The following is a 17,871-nucleotide window of genomic DNA, read 5'->3' on the forward strand; positions in this document are numbered from 1 at the left end:
AGCAAGGCTTCTCCCTTGTGCCAAGGTACTACCCAATGACTTGGCATCAAGGGCAGTGGCACACACGTTTGGGGAACTGGAAAAATAGGGAATATCACTCACAGAATCCCTACTAGTACATCTGTGCAAGGCACTTATGGTTTTGGCTCTCATGTTTGAGACCATCACTTTTGCCAAGGGCTTAAAATTTTGCATGCATGGCATGCTAGCTAGGTAGATTCAATTCTACCGCCTCGTGCAATATGCTTCCGCTATAAAACTAGACACTTTATCACGGACAAGATAAGTTCTGGATTGTTTAACATGATTTTTTGGTTGCTGTCAACGCAAAACAACACTAAAAGGAACCTAAATCTAAGACTTAATTCACTGGCAAAGTGCCATATTTAAGTCATTTTCGTACAGTCATGATCCCCTACACGGTAGGTGGGGCAAGATGTGACTTTTTTTTTCTGTTACCGCTCTCGATGAGAGCGTTATACAGCCAGATTGTTGCAGCTTATAGGATAAGCTGCACGCTTTGCATAAGATACACACGAGCATGGGTGCAGTATATACAAGGTAGTAACTTAAGGAAAGTTCCTCAGCCTAGCATTCTCTCTCTCTCTCTCTCTCTCTCTCTCTCTCTCTCTCTCTCTCTCTCTCTCTCTCTCATTCTTATTTCTCTTAAAGAATAATGAAAACTTTTTAAGAATCTTTTGATACATGTTTTGTTCGGGAGTCAGCCTGAGCCAAGGTGCCCTAACTCTCAACTAGAAATTGGGCAAGACGCCCTCTACATTAATCTTCATCGTCTCGTCGACTGAACAATAATTGCCATAAGGGCTATGAGCCACCCACACTAGCTAAGAGTCATTGTCAGATCTCGGGTACGACCCAACTGTTGGCATTCCTTGGGTGATTGTTCTTAAGATCGAACAAATCTACCCAGTGGAGTACACATTGACGTTAATGGACAAGCAAGACTCTTGTCATTACGGATGTTTAGGGTGTCATTTTTGCACTACATGTTTTCAGTGCGATGCTCGAGTTGAATTTTTGGTAACCATAAACTCACAACAGTTGATCTCTACCATGGATTCTAGATGCATTTCACTTGTGTGGATCTCCTGCTCTCTCTATAGCACTACAAGTGTCTATGGACGCATAGTATTGGGGTAAGACCCAGCGGGTGCTTACTAAATCACCCCATAGGCATTGAGAATCACAATTTGATATATTCCCGTTATACTTTCAAGAAAAGAATTCCGCAATCCACCATGCAGCAGTGAACAAAATTCAACTTTTCAAGTTGATTCTCAATATTCTGTATACGGTTAACTATGTTGGTTACCGTTACCTGCTAGTTGAGCAGTTTCTACAAAGAGTCTTACCAAGGGGTTTGACTATGTAGATTCTACCCAACGGGTTTGGATTGTGAAGGCAACACCCAGGGTTTCCAATGCAATGTTTCTTGGTTTTTTCACAGGTGGGAGATGTGCTCCTGTGCATTTGAATACGGGTAATTGAACTTTTAGTTCAATCCCAAGGCCCATGCCAAGTGCATGTCGGAACAAAGTATTTTGGGCCGTAGTGTCCAGTATACATTACGCTGTTATGAACTCACTTGTCGGGTTAGATTTGGCACATGTTGTCACATGGGATACAACATGGTCTAGAAACTTAAGGAGTTCAGTTTAGCCAGTGTGGAGCATGATAATGAAGGTCCCTCTCACTCGCATCGCAGAGTGCTTGTAGTTACCTCCACACACAAGTACAACTCGTACTTAATGGATGTCCCTTTTCCTGACATCCTTATTTGAGACATATTCCACATGTGGCGAATATGAGTCTCTGGGACTGACACTGGCACCCAACTCCTAATGATGTGTTGCGATGAAGTCCCTAGGTGTTGGTCGCATCCGTTCCTTAGACCATTTGAATCACATAGTATCAGGCACAATTTCAGTGGCCAAAAATTGTTGGGTATTAAGTACAGACTTGTTGGGTATTAAGTATACTACGTTCATGAGAATGTCTCATGGTTGGTACCTAGGTGTGACTGGGTTGTCACATTCTATTACGGTCCAACTTTTGTTGCAAGACTTTCACGTACATATCGTGGAAAGTCTCATCATGGAATTGCAATTAGAATAAGTTTGTGTTAAATGCATGCACACTAGGTGTTATGGGCCCTAGTGTTTAACACAAATTTATTCGGAGCGGCATGAAGATTGGACATTATTGTTTCTGCAATTTTTTGCACTTCAAGTGCAACTTTTTAAGCAGATTTGTTATGAGTTTACACCCTACCATACAAGGTCATGGCTTAGTATGGGTGTTTGTGATTGGTTGGTCTAAACTCCAATCTGCTTTTGACCTGGTTGGTTGCCTTCATTCCATATCAAGTCCATGGCTGGATACTCAATGGTTGAGTCATAGTTTATCGTCAGTCGTGGAAGACTGTTTGTAAGTGGTTGGGGGAAAGTACCTCACCCTTACTGCTGCTATTCATCCCACGTTGGATGGGCAGCTTACAAGTACTTTTTGTTAAAGGATCGGCTAAGAGCATACATGAGCACAAGGCATTCTGAATGGACGATTCTCTTCCTTTTTCAAGAATTTTCTTATGTTAGGTTTTCAGCTTTGAACACCTGTTATGGTGGGGTTGGATACAGATTCAATAGTTTCATAAGTCAAGGACTTAGTAGGTGTGCTGACAAAGTATGTTGGCATGTAACCTTCATTAGGGGTGAACATGTAGTTCTGTGTGTTCCAAAATATTCAGAAGTCTGACATGACGATACTCCCTATTCTATCCCTCAATAGCTATGAGCTTTTCAAGATGCTCACTTGAGTTATCATGAGTTACCATTTAGATACAAGTGGTTGCAAAAGGACAACAATGTTGAAAATTAAGACGTTGCTCTTGGTTTCATTGAACCTCCTCACTCCACCAGGTATCAGTCATATGGACAATTGGCACGCATATGGGATGCCAATAAGGAAAACATCAGTGTTCTTTCAAAGATACTACCACGTGTGTTTTCGAGGAAGAAAACGCTTCTCCAAGGGGGGAGTAATGTCAGGCCAAGGGCTAGGATGGACATGCTGTCAAGGGGATCCCTAAATTTACACAGGCAAGACCTATATAGGCTGAGTATCAAAGAGTAGTAGGGCAGATGGGGTGCAGTACCCCAACTAATACAAAGGTGGGGCAGCTTTTGACATTGGTGTTCCCCTTAATAGAATTTTTTCATCTTGCCCTTCAACCTTTGTGTCATTTTGAGGATGATCGATTCATGGCCCGCAGCACTGATCCGGCAGCAAAGGCTCAGAGATCTGTACCGACTGAGGCGTTTCCTCATATGCCTACCCATGTGACGGCTTTAGTGACTGCTTGTACGTCAATGGTAGCCCCTGCTTTGCTTGAGATAGCCGCTGCGGGGACTTCTAGTAGGAAGAGAGGACGGGAGGAAGTCCCACTTTCCACACCACCTCCTGTGTTGACACCGTCTTTGGAGCAAGGTAGGTTGCCTGAGGATTCCGCAGTTGCACGATGGCGATGAAGAATGCAAGAGCAGACTGCACTTTCAAACCCTAAGGGGACTGGCTCTGCAAGTGTGGACACATCTGTGCAGCTAGAAAATCCTGAAGCTGCCCAAGTAGCAGCAGATGTGGTGGGGGCGACTCTAGCCCCTTTGCCTTGGGAAGTCCAAGCTGCAAAACCTTCTCAACAACTCCAGAAGTACGGAACATTTTTGCAGCGTATGGAAAAATCTTTGCCGGAAGTTTGGCCAACACCAGCTACTAAGGCACGGGTCACCGAGCTCGAATCGCAGGTGGCAGTCTTGCAGGCCCGCCATGTGGAACTGGAGGGCCAAAGCACAGCACTGCAAAATACAGCCCAACAGCATGTTGGTGTGATGCAAGCTGTGAGAGAGGCTAACTCTACCCTTGTCTCTTCTATTCAAGATGAGCTTCTTTGCTTGCACGCGTAGAATGGCTTGGCCAACTATTTAGAGTCACATCCGAGAGATATGTTGATCAATCTTAATGATCTCGATGGCCAAGTAGTGGAAATGCAACAGGATCTACAATTTTTGGGAGGGCCAAATGAAAAATTGGAGATCGTTGTTGACCAATGCAGCGGTAACTCAGCAAACAAGCACAACAGCTCGTGGTGCGCCAATGTGAGCCGCCTTCCAATGACAGAGGTAAGGGCATTGTGGAAGAAGGTGATTGGGTGAAAGCTACCGAAGAATGTGTTGAAGACAAAGCCTATGTCTCTCGTTTGTAGGGAGTGATTCATCGTCTTTGTAAGGAGCAATGCAGGATCTGTTTTTGGGTGGGGACACTTGCTCATTCTTTTTCACTAAGTCTCCCGCCTTGCTGGCCATTTTGGCCCGCTCTAAATCGATATCTGTCTCGGTATTACCATATACATACACATCTTGGTCCTTTACCCCAGGCTCCTCAGTTTGTCTCCCTGCCAACACAATTCATTCCATGGGAACCCTAGCCAGAGCAGCCTGAGATAAATCCGCAGTTGATGGTGGAGATTTACAAGGCCCAACGGCAAGACTTTTGGGTTTTCGGCTACATCGATATTTCTTCATCACCAGAGCGGGAGGAGGAGCAGCAACCGGAGCCTTCGACACAAAGAAGCTAAAGTTGTGGGTTCACGCAGTCCACCGTGCATGCTAGCTGTTATGGCATAAGTTGCCCACTGCGGGTCCTGCGAATGTGCGGACTCTATGGACTAGGACTTCATGCGGCTACGCATAGTTCTTCGCAGGATACCATGGGACAGGACGGGTTTTCACCTTTCCCGATCTGCGATGGAGCCGCGGGTGTATTTGGGGGGCATACCAGTCATTATGGGGGATATCAATCAATCAATCGTGTGCTCTATTGTGTATCAATGAAGAAGATGGTGTTCTGTCCCTGTGTGTTGTCTATTCTGTCTTCTTATACATTGTCGTTTCATCTAATGTAAGAAAGTGTGAGGGTATCCATTCGCGTAGTGCTTACTGCTCCACTGCGGAGCCATAGGCATTACAAATGGGCAGTCTGCCGAGGTGGCAAAGCGATCATCCAGAAGTTTTGAAATCCCAAACCAGCTACCCCCTTAGCTGAACCCCCTTAGGTTTTTCTCTATCTCTTTCTTTATTTTCCCTTTTGATGGACCCTAAGTCTTTAACTGATATGTATCAACCATCATTGAGATGGAACTGATGTGATGTTATGTTTTGGTCCCATGGGTCATATATGACCTCCATGGACGATAATTCTCTCTCTCTCTCTCTCTCTCTCTCTCTCTCTCTCTCTCTCTCTCCCCCCCCCCAATGCAATGGTACTCCCATTCTCTCTATGTTCAACTATGACTGCCTATGAGTAAATGTTTGTTGGTGTGTGTGTGTGTGTGTGTGTGTGTGTGTGTGTGTGTGTGTGTGTGTGTTCTTTGGACACATATGTATGGGTGTGTGTAGGTTTTCTTTGGACATGGGAGAGCTGAAAGTGTGTGTGCTAGGGCGTAGGGGTTCTATTTTTCTTTTGAAATACAAAAACGCCCCACAATAGATGGAAATAACACACTGGCACAAGGACCTAGTAGGGAGGTTCACAGGAGTGCATCAATGACCAAAATGCAAGGTTCAGTTATGTGCTTGACGGTGCAAGGCACATCGTTGCATGACAGGATGTAAATAGGACAGGATGGCAAGGAGGGGGAGTAACATCCAAGGGGGCAAATTTTTTTTTTTGATAGGAGGGGAGAATATCGCACACTAACTAATAAACTAGGAAAATGGAGCATTGGAATGAAACTTGAAAGAAGACTCATTGTTAAATGAAAAACTTGTTTAAACTTCATTTCTTCCTTAAGATTTTTCGCAGTTCTTTTGGTAAGAGGGCAAAATATTGCACATTAATTAATAAACTAGGAAAATGGAGGATTAGAGTGAAACTTGAAAAGAGGCTCATTGTAAAATGAAAATCTGGTTTGCCTTGATTGCTTCCTTGAGATTAATTCACCTTTGAAATGGTGTGAACTAAAAAAGTGAAGTGGTCTTGTACCTTTAACATCATATCATCACTTGTTCTCAAGGCTTCATAACATCTCTCTTCAAATATTTTACCAGAAGCTCTACGACCTTGCAACACAAATGAAACTTGGCATTAATGGATGTGTGGAGGAGAAAATTTGCACATTTTGGTTTTTTAAGATGGAGGGAGATGCATTTTGCACATGCATTGGGATGCTTGTGCCCATCAAAAAAATCACATACCATGCATTCATATGGTGTTCAGGTATGGTTTGGAGATGGCACCATTCTCCATATTTATAATAATACAGTGGGGAATGTGCCCTTCATCTACCATTTTTATCCCCTCCAGTGTTGAAGGCATCTAGATGTACGCTTCTTCTCCAATGTTGGAGAGACTTTTCAATTGTGGAAATAGTTGCATCAAAAAGAATTCATTGCCACTGATTCTATATAGGCTTGTGATATGTTAGATTGCCATGCCATGGTGCACTCTCTATATGTCTCTCGGGTGGACATCACAATAGTTCCTTAATCTTAGTCACCTTCATCTACAATCTTTCAATAAATAAGATGTAAAATCAATGCTTTAATTCTTACATGGTGGAATTTAAAGTAAGTACATCTGATATCACATCGAGGAAATCAAATACAAAGTATATGTATCTTTGCTTTAATTCTTACATGGTGGAATTTAAAGTAAGTACATCTGATATCATATAGATGAAATCAAATACAAAGTATATGTATCTTTGGTATTGGTAGTATGCATTAAAGTACAATCTTGGATGGATTGACTCTTACACCTTACTAGTATGTGCTTGAACAATGTTCTCCATCAAAGCACAAACTTGGATGTGTTGAGTAATAAACCTTCCATTCAGTATTACACCACCTGGCCACCTGGCCAGTTGTCTATCATTGTATCTCTTCTCCTCTACTATAAAGCTAATGTCAATTATTGAGCTAATCTTATTGTGTCTTGCTTCAACTAAAATCTAGTTCTCATAGAATGATCTAACCAAGTCATTTCCAGCTTGTAAATGGGAAGATTATGCCTTTGCTTCTGAATTGATAGCTTTAACCATTGGCCAAATATGGTTGCATTACCAAATGCATCCTTATTCCACTTCAGCATATCATACTTAGAGAATCATATGCTATAGTTCTCAAGTGAGATGCTTCTCTTCTGTTTCCAGCATGGGATCTTCCCAAGGACTATTCAAATATTTTCAGATAGAATCAAGCATGTCCTTTGCTATTATTCTTGCAAATATTTCCTCTCTTTGGCTAAACCAAATTGTGTCATTGTAGCTCTCAGAAGTGAACCATCTAGGTTTTTTACAGTTTTCACATGTGACACATCAATGGAGTACCTTGTTTGCCCTTTTAAGAAGCCCATTTTATCCTCATTGAGATTTATTGTGAGTGCATGAATGCAGTGCGTGTGCACAGAGAGAGAGAGAGAGAGAGAGAGAGAGAGAGAGAGAGAGAGAGAGAGAGAGAGAGAGAGAGAGAGAGAGAGAGAGAACAAAGGATGTGGGTGGATCATCTCACCACAATGTGTGAGAAAGATCCCCTTATTCTTCTATCTAGTAAAGAACAAGGTGTGTGCAAGTAGACGGGTGTTTGGATGCCTTTGGTGCATCCAACCAGGGTAAGAGGCACACCACCTTTACCCCAAAGATTTCCCCCTTAAAGGAAAATGTATCAATTAGTGGTACTACTATAGGACCTAGTAGTATGTACAAGAGGTCAAGGGAGGAATCTTGTGTCAATTTATATCCATTGGTTCCCTTGTAGTCAATGCATGCCGTCATATAGGCTCTAGTAGTGTGTAGAAGCATGTGTCCCTACTAGAATCATCATGCATACCCTGCAAGTATCCTGTAATATCCTGCAAGTATCTTGTAATGACTTGCATTGCTCCATGATGCATCATGCTAGTATCATTCATTGCACGACTAGAAATCCCAACTACAAATTCTCCCATTATAGCTGCTATATTGGATCTTGACACTAAGAGATTGTAAATTAGAGTCTCAAAGGTTGATGACAAATGCGTAATCTTTGTCAACATATCCATGCCAATCGCATCAATACCATGTGCAGTGACCTCTACCAAGCAATCCACAATAGTTTCTCAACACTGACTGCATCACCACCAGAACTACTCATGCATGGACGCATTAATCTTGATTTCAAGGTAGTCATTACTCCCTCATTTTCCATAGGCATAACTCTCTCATTATCCATAGGAATTAATCTCTCATTTTCCATAGGCATGTCCCCTGGCATCACCATATCAGTCTCTAGCATGAGCATGGTAAAGAGCTCCATATTGCTCATCTTTGTGGTAGGAGGCATCTCTATCCTAAGAGGATTAATTTGTTGTGTCTCGCTAGAGAATGGCCACTCTAAATTTTCACCTACAGACATGTCGTGCACAACACTCTCGATCTCATTCACAAAAGACATGTGTCTAGTCTCTCACTAACATGACTGTAATGTTATTGAGATTATGTCATAATAATCAATATCTAATTCTCCTAAATGATTTTCTCATATTAAACTGATCATTTAATGTGGGGAAGTGCCAGGGGAGAAAAGGCTAGAATATTGGTTAAGCTAGCAGACCGACCATAGTAGGGATCCAAAGGAGGGAAAATAGGGATCCAACGGGGGGGCCATCTGCAAAAGAGCCATGTGCAACAATGGGCTAAAAAGACCCTAAGGTTCAGCCCATTAAGACTTCCAAAATGCTAAGGTTCCAAAATTCAAAGGTTGTGTCCAAAGGGTTAAAGCTTAGGGGGAATTGGATGCTTTGTGTGCTCTCCAAAGTCAACACATATCCCTACATGGGAGGGGGTGAGCCCTTCTTCTAGGGGATGAGAGAGAAAGCCACACACACACTAACACACAGGCTCCCTTTACATAAAGGGAATGAGGGACACATGTCAGCTCCCTAGGTCAGATGCCCACAAGGTGTGCCCAGTTTCTATTGGATGACCCTTGAAGTGGACCAATGAGAATTAAGCTAGAGTAAATCTAGTTTAATTAATTGAAAAAAATTTAATAAAAGAAACCAATGAGAATTAAGTCTCTTAGAAGACTATTGGGCAGTCCCACAACGGGTCCAATGGGCATTCAGGAGCCGAATGGCTTGCCTGATTCCTATTGGCCAGGAGGCAAAGGGGTCCAATGAGAGTTTAGTTTAATTATTTAATTACCTAAATCTCTCACAAAAGGGGAAAGGGGGACACATGTCAGAAGGCTATCACTTATGCTGCTTAATAGTCATTGGCTTGACTTGGGGAGAGCCAATGAGGGCTCAGCAAGAGCAAATAGCAAGAGGGCTCGCCCAAGAGAGAGAGGGGGCTGATTTTTGCAAGGCATTATCACACACACACTCACACAATCTCATGTGTGAAGAAAGAGAAGACTATCTCTTCCCAAGCTTTAATGGAGAGCTCATCACCTACTCCAAGCTTGTGAGATAGAAGCCTACATCAACACACTCTTGGCATGTGGATGCAAATCCAACCAAGAGCCAAGCTTCAATGCATACTCATCTCCTCTACCAAGCTAATTACTAAGCTAAGCTATGCTAATATGAGTGATTATGTGAGGAGATGTACATCTTTCTCGTAAGATACTCCTTCTTCCTCTCAATCTACTCTCATACCCTGCTAGCTCTCACCATCTTCGAAGGTGTGTGAGGTCTTGGGTCTGAAAACGGGGATAATTCAAGTTGTGTTTGCTAAGTGTTTTGCTTAGTGCATGAAGCTTTCATCTTCATTGCACTAGCTAGTCTTGAAGGAACACAAAGAATTGTATTGTACAATGTCTCTCTTGATGGGAGAAACCATAATACAAAGCCTTTTGGAGGGGGGACCGGCTCCATGCAAATCCGGTCCTCAGCTGTTGTCATTAGCTTAATTTCTCTCTCTTTTGAAAGTATTGTCGATGCTATCTAACTAGGTGTTATGCTTTTTGTTGCTCTCTCCATTAAGCACTCTTGTAATTCTCATTAGGAATCTATTCTAATGAAATGCCCACTATGTTCATGCTCATTTCCGCTACACACAAGTTATTAGGCCATTAAATGTTACATTGGTATCAGAGCTCAAGGTTTCTCTTTTCTTGCTCAAGAAGGGAGGTCCTCCAGCTGGCTACAAATGGTTGGTATTATTAATTGCGTGTGAGTAGGTAGAATAGGGATTTTTCAGCCTTGCAGTGCGCCTGCCTTTGTGCAGTTAACGGGGCATCACTGTCGAGAGCTATGGTCTTAATAGTGGAGTCCTACAGGGCTTGCCTACGGCTTAACCACTATTGAGCTATTAGAAGCTTGACAGGAGCCGGTGCTATTTTGGTGTCGAAAGACCCTCTCTTCTATTTCTTGCAATTAATGGTATTCGAGCCGCGGGTACAGTAGCTTGAGTGCTTTTTCTAAAGGGGTAAAGAGGAGTAGCAACTAGGGCTTGAAGTGCCAAAGTACACCTAAAAAGTTTACACCTAAAAGTTGTTAGAACGGCTGACAATAGTAAAGAGAGTGAAAATAATGTTGATAACTTTGATTTTGCTTATGAGCAAGCTACTAATGATGCTTCAATGCTTGTTAACTATCTTGTTTCTAGGCTTCAACAAGCCATGGGCAATCCGTCTCTCCAAAGTGAAGTGCAACGGCAGCTCCATGCTCACGGGATTCTGCAAGCTCATCACCATGATGAGAGAACACCTAGGAAGCCTCCTTGTGAGACTACCAAAAGAGGTCTCTCTCCGATTCAGGAAGAAGAAGAGAATCCATACGAAGGGCTCAAGAATTTACTTCTTGATGATGCCTCTCCTTCCCAAAGGAGAACTCAAGAGCCCCCACCGAAGGAACCAGAAAGAAGTGACTCTCCCGCCACCTCGACGGAGATGGCTCCACGAAGACGGCGGGCTAAACGCTCTCCATCACCACCAAAGTGGAGAAGACCATCATACTCTTCTCCACGCCATAATTCAAAGAGGGATGATAAAAAGCAAGAGAAGAAAAAGGCGAGAAAGAGGACACCCTCTTCTCCATCTTCTTCATCCTCTTCCTCTTATGAAAGCTATGGTGAAGATGACAAAGATCAAGACAAGAAAAAGGCGAGAAAGAGGTCACCCTCTTCTCCACCTTCTTCAAATTCTTCACCTCCTGAAGAAAGTGATGGTGCAACCTTTGAACCATAAAAAAGAAGAGGCCATAGGAAATCCTATGCCGCATGGAAGAGGTTGTCCAAGCTAAAGAAATTCAAAAAGGGAGGGAAGAGCATCTCTTTCCTTACCTATGATGGTACCTTTGGTGCTACGGACAAAGTCTTGGCCTTTATCCAGCAATTCGATGTGGCGTTTGGAGATGAGGGCTTCACGAAGTCCTCTAAGCTATGCCATGTAGCTATGCACTTTCAAAATTCTGCCACACAATGGTGGTCTAGCCTACGAGCCAACGGTGAGGCTCCACGAACATGGAAAGCTTTAAGAGCTTCCATTATGAAGCATTTTTTGGCCACCGATGCCAAAGACAAGGTACTCACCGAATGGCGAAGCTTAAAGCTCTCTCCCAATGAATCCATCCACAAATATGTAGACAAGTTTTGGGACCTACAACTCAAAGCCACCGTCTTCAAAAAGTTGGATTTTGGAGAGCAAAAGCAACAATTTTGTGCGGGCTTAACCGAAGAAATGGCGGAGTATGTCAACTCCCAAAGGCCACGTACCATATCGGAGGTAATACACCATACTATGGTGGCCTCTCGAATCAATTTCCAAATGGGGGCTAAAAGAAATAATAAGCCCCCGGAAAACAAGGGTTCCAATGAGCCTAAGGGGAAGGACAATGTCCAAAAGTCTCCTAAGGGCAACTCCAACAAAGCTAAAGAGAAGGGAGTTTACAAAGGTAAGAATAAACTCTCTCTTGAATAGCTTGAGCGTTATCGTAAGGATAACCGGTGTTTCAAGTGCGGCGAACAAGCGCATGCGTACCGCGCTTATCCCCAAAAGAACAACTGCCAAGATCCTCCTAGAGCTTCCTTGGTTGAAATCCAAGAGGAGGAGACTCACCAAACTCACCACAAAGGATCTCCTCTATGCCATGCTTGGGGAAAGGTAAGAGAACATGATGCTTTTATTCTCTTTGACCCTGGTTCTACTCACAATTTTATATCTATGGAGTTAGCCACCAAGCTAGGCATACAATCCTACGAGATGGGAGATGTCCTACCCGCAGACAGTGCCTTCAAGGGGCGAGAAGCTTCAGTCACTCCCTTAATTGGGAAATTGAGGCTTCATGTCCAAGGCTATGTGGACAAAGAGGACTTCTTTATCTCTCCTCTCAAGCATGAGGATGTAATCCTAGGGGCACCATGGTTTGACCGCCTGGTTGCCAATGTTAAATTTCCTGAAAGGAGAATCTCCTTTAAGTTCAGGGAAAAAGACATGTATATAGATGCTAAGGAAATGGGTATAACTATCCCCATTGTAAGTTCAGGGAAAAAGACATGTATATAGATGCTAAGGAAATGGGTAACACTATCCCCATTGTACATACACTAGCTTTCAACAAGTCAATAAAGAGCTCTATTTCCGTGTACATGATTTTTTTTAAAGACTCTCAAAATGAACCTAATGCTTTAGCAAAAGAAAATAAAAGAAACCAAAAGGAACTAGAGTTATCCAATTTTCTCAAGGGGTTTCAAGATGTTTTTATTGACGACATCCCTTGTGAGCTACCTCCTAAACGAGGTAATGATGACCATGCAATTGAACTTCTTCCAGGAAGTTCACTGCCTAACAAACCTCCTTATAGAGTTTCTCAAGCTCAACAAGAGGAGATTATGCGGCAAGTGCATGAGTTAGTTGAGAAGGGTATGGTTAGGCCAAGCTCATCTCCATTTTGCTCACCTGTGCTATTTGTGCAAAAGAAAGACGGCACATATCGTATGTGTGTCGACTATAGAGCACTAAATAGGATCACTATCAAGAATAGGTTTCCCATTCCACGGGTAGAAGACCTATTTGATAAGCTACAAGGATCGACCTACTTCAGTAGGATTGACCTAAAAAGTGGCTATCATCAAATAAGGATAGTTGATCAAGACATTGTAAAGACCGCATTTTGCACCACATTTGGTCTTTACGAATACATTGTCATGCCTTTTGGCTTGACCAATGCACCAGCCACATTCAACCGCTTGATGGAGAAGTTGTTCAGGCCTCATCGAACCTTCACTGGAGTGTTCTTTGATGATATTATCATCTACTCTAATTCATTGGAGGAACACAAGCAACACCTCCAGGTAATATTTCAAGTTTTAAGAGAGAGTAAACTTTATGTTAATCGAAAGAAAAGTGAATTTTTCTTGCAAGAGATTCAGTATTTAGGTCATATTATCTCTCAAGATGGCATCCAAATGGATCCATCTTAGTTAGAGGTAATAAAAGAATGGCCTAAACCAAGGAATCTTCATGAACTAAGAAGCTTTATAGGTATGTGTGCATACTATAGACGCTTCATAGAAAAGTTCTCACAAATTGCGGGACCATTACATGACCTAACAAAGAAAAGCGTTAGGTATACATGGTCTGCTAAGGAGAACAATGCTTTCAAAAAGCTTAAAGAAAAGCTTATCTCTCAACCTGTGCTTACACTACCGGATCTCTCAAAACCATTTGAGGTCCAATGTGATGCTTGTGGTGATTGCCTTGGAGCTGTTTTACTCCAAGAAGGGCATGCCATAGGCTATGAGAGTCGAAGGCTCCACCCTGTTGAGCAAGCGCTAGGCATATATGAAAAGGACCTCCTTGCAGTTCTACATGCCTTAGACTCATGGAAGCACTATTTATTGGGGACTCCTTTCATTGTGCGAACGGATCACCAAAGTCTTAAGTACTTCATGATGCAGACCAAGCTCTCCGACAAACAAATGAGGTGGGCAAATTTCCTTTCGCAATTTCATTTTCATATTGGTCACATTGCTGGCAAGCATAATCAAGTAGCTGATGCACTCTCAAGACGGCCGGGAGTGAATGCGGTTTCCATAGCAACTCACAATGATCTATCTTCAATGATAGATGAGTACGCTATTGATCCCGATTTTAGAGATGTGATTTCAGCCCTTGCATTAGGGAAGAAAGAAGAACCATTTACCTTACAAGATGGTTATCTTCTCTATGGCAATAGACTATGCATTACTAACTCACTACATGAGAAAGTAATGTATGAATCTCATGCTCCACCTTATGCGGGGCATAGAGGGATTCAGTCTACCTTAAAGGGAATTGAAACATATTTCTATTGGCCTACCATGAAAGTGAACATACAAGAGTATGTTTCTAAATGTGTGGTATGCCAAAAGACAAAATTTGATAGAGAGAAGCAACTTGGATTGCTTCAACCCTTCACAATCCCTAATTCACCATGGGAGAGCATATCCATGGATTTTATCTTTGGATTGCCTAAGTCTATCCATGGGAATACGGTAATATGGACGATAGTAGACAGGTTCAGTAAACAAGCTCATTTTATACCTGTCAAAAAGACTATCAAAGCCCATCAAATGGCAACCCTCTTCATTTCACAAATTTTCAAGTACCATGGCTTGCCAATGTCCATAGTGTCGGATAGAGATCCTAGAATGACCAGTAATTTCTGGAAGGGTCTCTTTGAGAATTTAGGGACAAGGCTAAACTTCTCTTCGGCCTATCATCCACAAACGGATGGCCAAAGTGAAATAGCTAACCTAACCATTCTCGATCTACTAAAAGCCTATGTAACGGAAGTAGATCAAAGATCCCAATGGGAGAAGTACTTACCCTTAGTGGAGTATGCTTACAATAACAATGTACATACTTCCACGGGAAAAGCACCTTTCGAGGTAATTGAGGGAAGATCAAAAAGTCCCTTGCTACTTAAGGTACATGGGAAGATCTTCACTGCAGATGAGTATAACCGAGACCTACAAGAATCTTTCCAAAATATTAAGGATGCTATCTCTATCTCACAGCAAAGGCAAAAGGCTGCTGCTGACAAGCACAGAAGAGCCCAAGCCTTTAAAGAAAACGATTGGGTCTTGTTAAAGTTTCCCAAGGCTCGATTAAGGCACACGACGGGCAAGAATCCTACGGGCCACCAAAAGTACTATGCTAAACTAGCAAAAAGGTACTGTGGTATCTTTTAGATTCTTAGGCCAATCAATGAGATGGCCTATCAACTCAAGTTGCCCAATCATTGGCTCATACACAATGCTTTCCATGTGAGCCTATTAAAGCCTTACAAAGGAGAGCCACCTCAAGAACCAACTATTGAAGACCCGCCGGAGATCGAGGACCAAGAGGAGGTGCTACAGCCCGAGTCCATTCTCCGACATGAAGACAAGGTACTAAGAGGCGGTAAGACTATCCGACGATATCTTATTAAGTTTAAGAATTATCCTTTTGAAGATGCTAGATGGATGCAAGGCATACAATTAAAGGATAACCTAAACCTTGTCAATGCTTACAATGCTTCCCAAGAGTAAGCAAATGTACAAAATGTTAAAAATGAACAAAGTTTTTGTCTTATAAGACTTTCTTTTTCTTTATTGTGCACAAAAATGAAGTAGTATGCATGCTTAGATCAAGTTTGCGGAGATGACGTCTCCCAAACACCAAGTAGAGCTTGTCACTCTATTATGAAAGACTGATAGGACTAATGTGCAGACATTCTTGTGGCAACCTAAGGCTCTCAAGCGCCAAATGGACTAGTCATCCATTGTGGAATGATGATGTAGGGTAACATAGGGATCCTCTACCCGCTAAGAAAAGGACTCATGAATATGCTTTATCTTCTCTACACCATAGTCGAGGACGACTATGATTTCAAGAGAGAGGTAATTTCATAATAATCAATATCTAATTCTCCTAAATGATTTTCTCATATTAAACTGATCATTTAATGTGGGGAAGTGCCAGGGGAGAAAAGGCTAGAATATTGGTTAAGCTAACAGACCAGCCATAGTAGGGATCCAAAGGAGGGAAAATAGGGATCCAAAGGGGGGGCCATCTGCAAAAGAGCCATGTGCAACAATGGGCTATAAAGACCCTAAGGTTCAGCCCATTAAGACTTCCAAAATGCTAAGGTTCCAAAATTCAAAGGTCGTGTCCAAAGGGTTAAAGCTTAGGGGGAATTGGATGCTTTGTGTGCTCTCCAAAGTCAACACATATCCCTACATGGGAGGGGGTGAGCCCTTCTTCTAGGGGATGAGAGAGAAATCCACACACACACACACACACACACACACACACACACACACACACACACACACAGGCTCCCTTTACATAAAGGGAATGAGGGACACATGTCAGCTCCCTAGGTCAGATGCCCACAAGGTGTGCCCAGTTTCTATTGGATGACCCTTGAAGTGAACCAATGAGAATTAAGCTACAGTAAATCTAGTTTAATTAATTGAAAAACATTTAATAAAAGAAACCAATGAGAATTAAGTCTCCTAGAAGACTATTGGGCAGTCCCACAAGGGGTCCAATGAGCATTCAGGAGCCAAATGGCTTGCCTGATTCCTATTGGCCAGGAGGCAAAGGGGTCCAATGAGAGTTTAGTTTGATTATTTAATTACCTAAAGTTCTCACAAAAGGGGAAAGGGGGACACATGTCAGAAGGCTATCACTTATGCTGCTTAATAGTCATTGGCTTGACTTGGGGAGAGCCAATGAGGGCTCAGCAAGAGCAAATAGCAAGAGGGCTCGCCCAAGAGAGAGAGGGGGCTGATTTTTGCAAGGCATTATCACACACACACTCACACAATCTCATGTGTGAAGAAAGAGAAGACTATCTCTTCCCAAGCTTTAATGGAGAGCTCATCACCTACTCCAAGCTTGTGAGATAGAAGCCTACATCAACACACTCTTGGCATGTGGATGCAAATCCAACCAAGAGCCAAGCTTCAATGCATGCTCATCTCCTCTACCAAGCTAATTACTAAGCTAAGCTATGCTAATATGAGTGATTATGTGAGGAGATGTACATCTTTCTCGTAAGATACTCCTTCTTCCTCTCAATCTACTCTCATACCTTGCTAGCTCTCACCATCTTCGAAGGTGTGTGAGGTCTTGGGTCGGAGAACGGGGATAATTCAAGTTGTGTTTGCTAAGTGTTTTGCTTAGTGCATGAAGCTTTCATCTTCATTGCACTAGCTAGTCTTGAAGGAACACAAAGAATTGTATTGTACAATGTCTCTCTTGATGGGAGAAACCATAATACAAAGCCCTTTGGAGGGGGGACCGGCTCCATGCAAATCCGGTCCTCAACTGTTGTCATTAGCTTAATTTCTCTCTCTTTTGAAAGTATTGTCGATGCTATCTAACTAGGTGTTATGCTTTTTGTTGCTCTCTCCATTAAGCACTCTTGTAATTCTCATTAGGAATCTATTCTAATGAAATGCCCACTATGTTCATGCTCATTTCCGCTACACACAAGTTATTAGGCCATTAAATGTTACATATTATGCCATCTTACACCTCAGATACATGCATATGATAGACCAATCAACTCCAAGCTCATTGTACAATGACTAGAAAACCGCAATGCATCTAGAAGAAGTGCTCTCTAACCAGTATCTAACATCCACTGTCTCTCAACTATCTCACCAAGATCACACTTAGTGCAATACCAAGAACATAATGTACATGTCGTAGCATATAAGATGCATCCATGGTATTGATAAGCATATATTTCTTGCACCCTCTATGTCATATGTTGGTCCGTCACCTAGATGCACATGACCAAGGCTCTCACTAACAAAAGTGCTAAACCACTCACAATATG

Source organism: Adiantum capillus-veneris, chromosome 26 (assembly GCF_014529385.1).
Source record: "Adiantum capillus-veneris isolate H3 chromosome 26, ASM1452938v2, whole genome shotgun sequence".
In the NCBI taxonomy this organism is placed as follows: Eukaryota; Viridiplantae; Streptophyta; class Polypodiopsida; order Polypodiales; family Pteridaceae; genus Adiantum; species Adiantum capillus-veneris.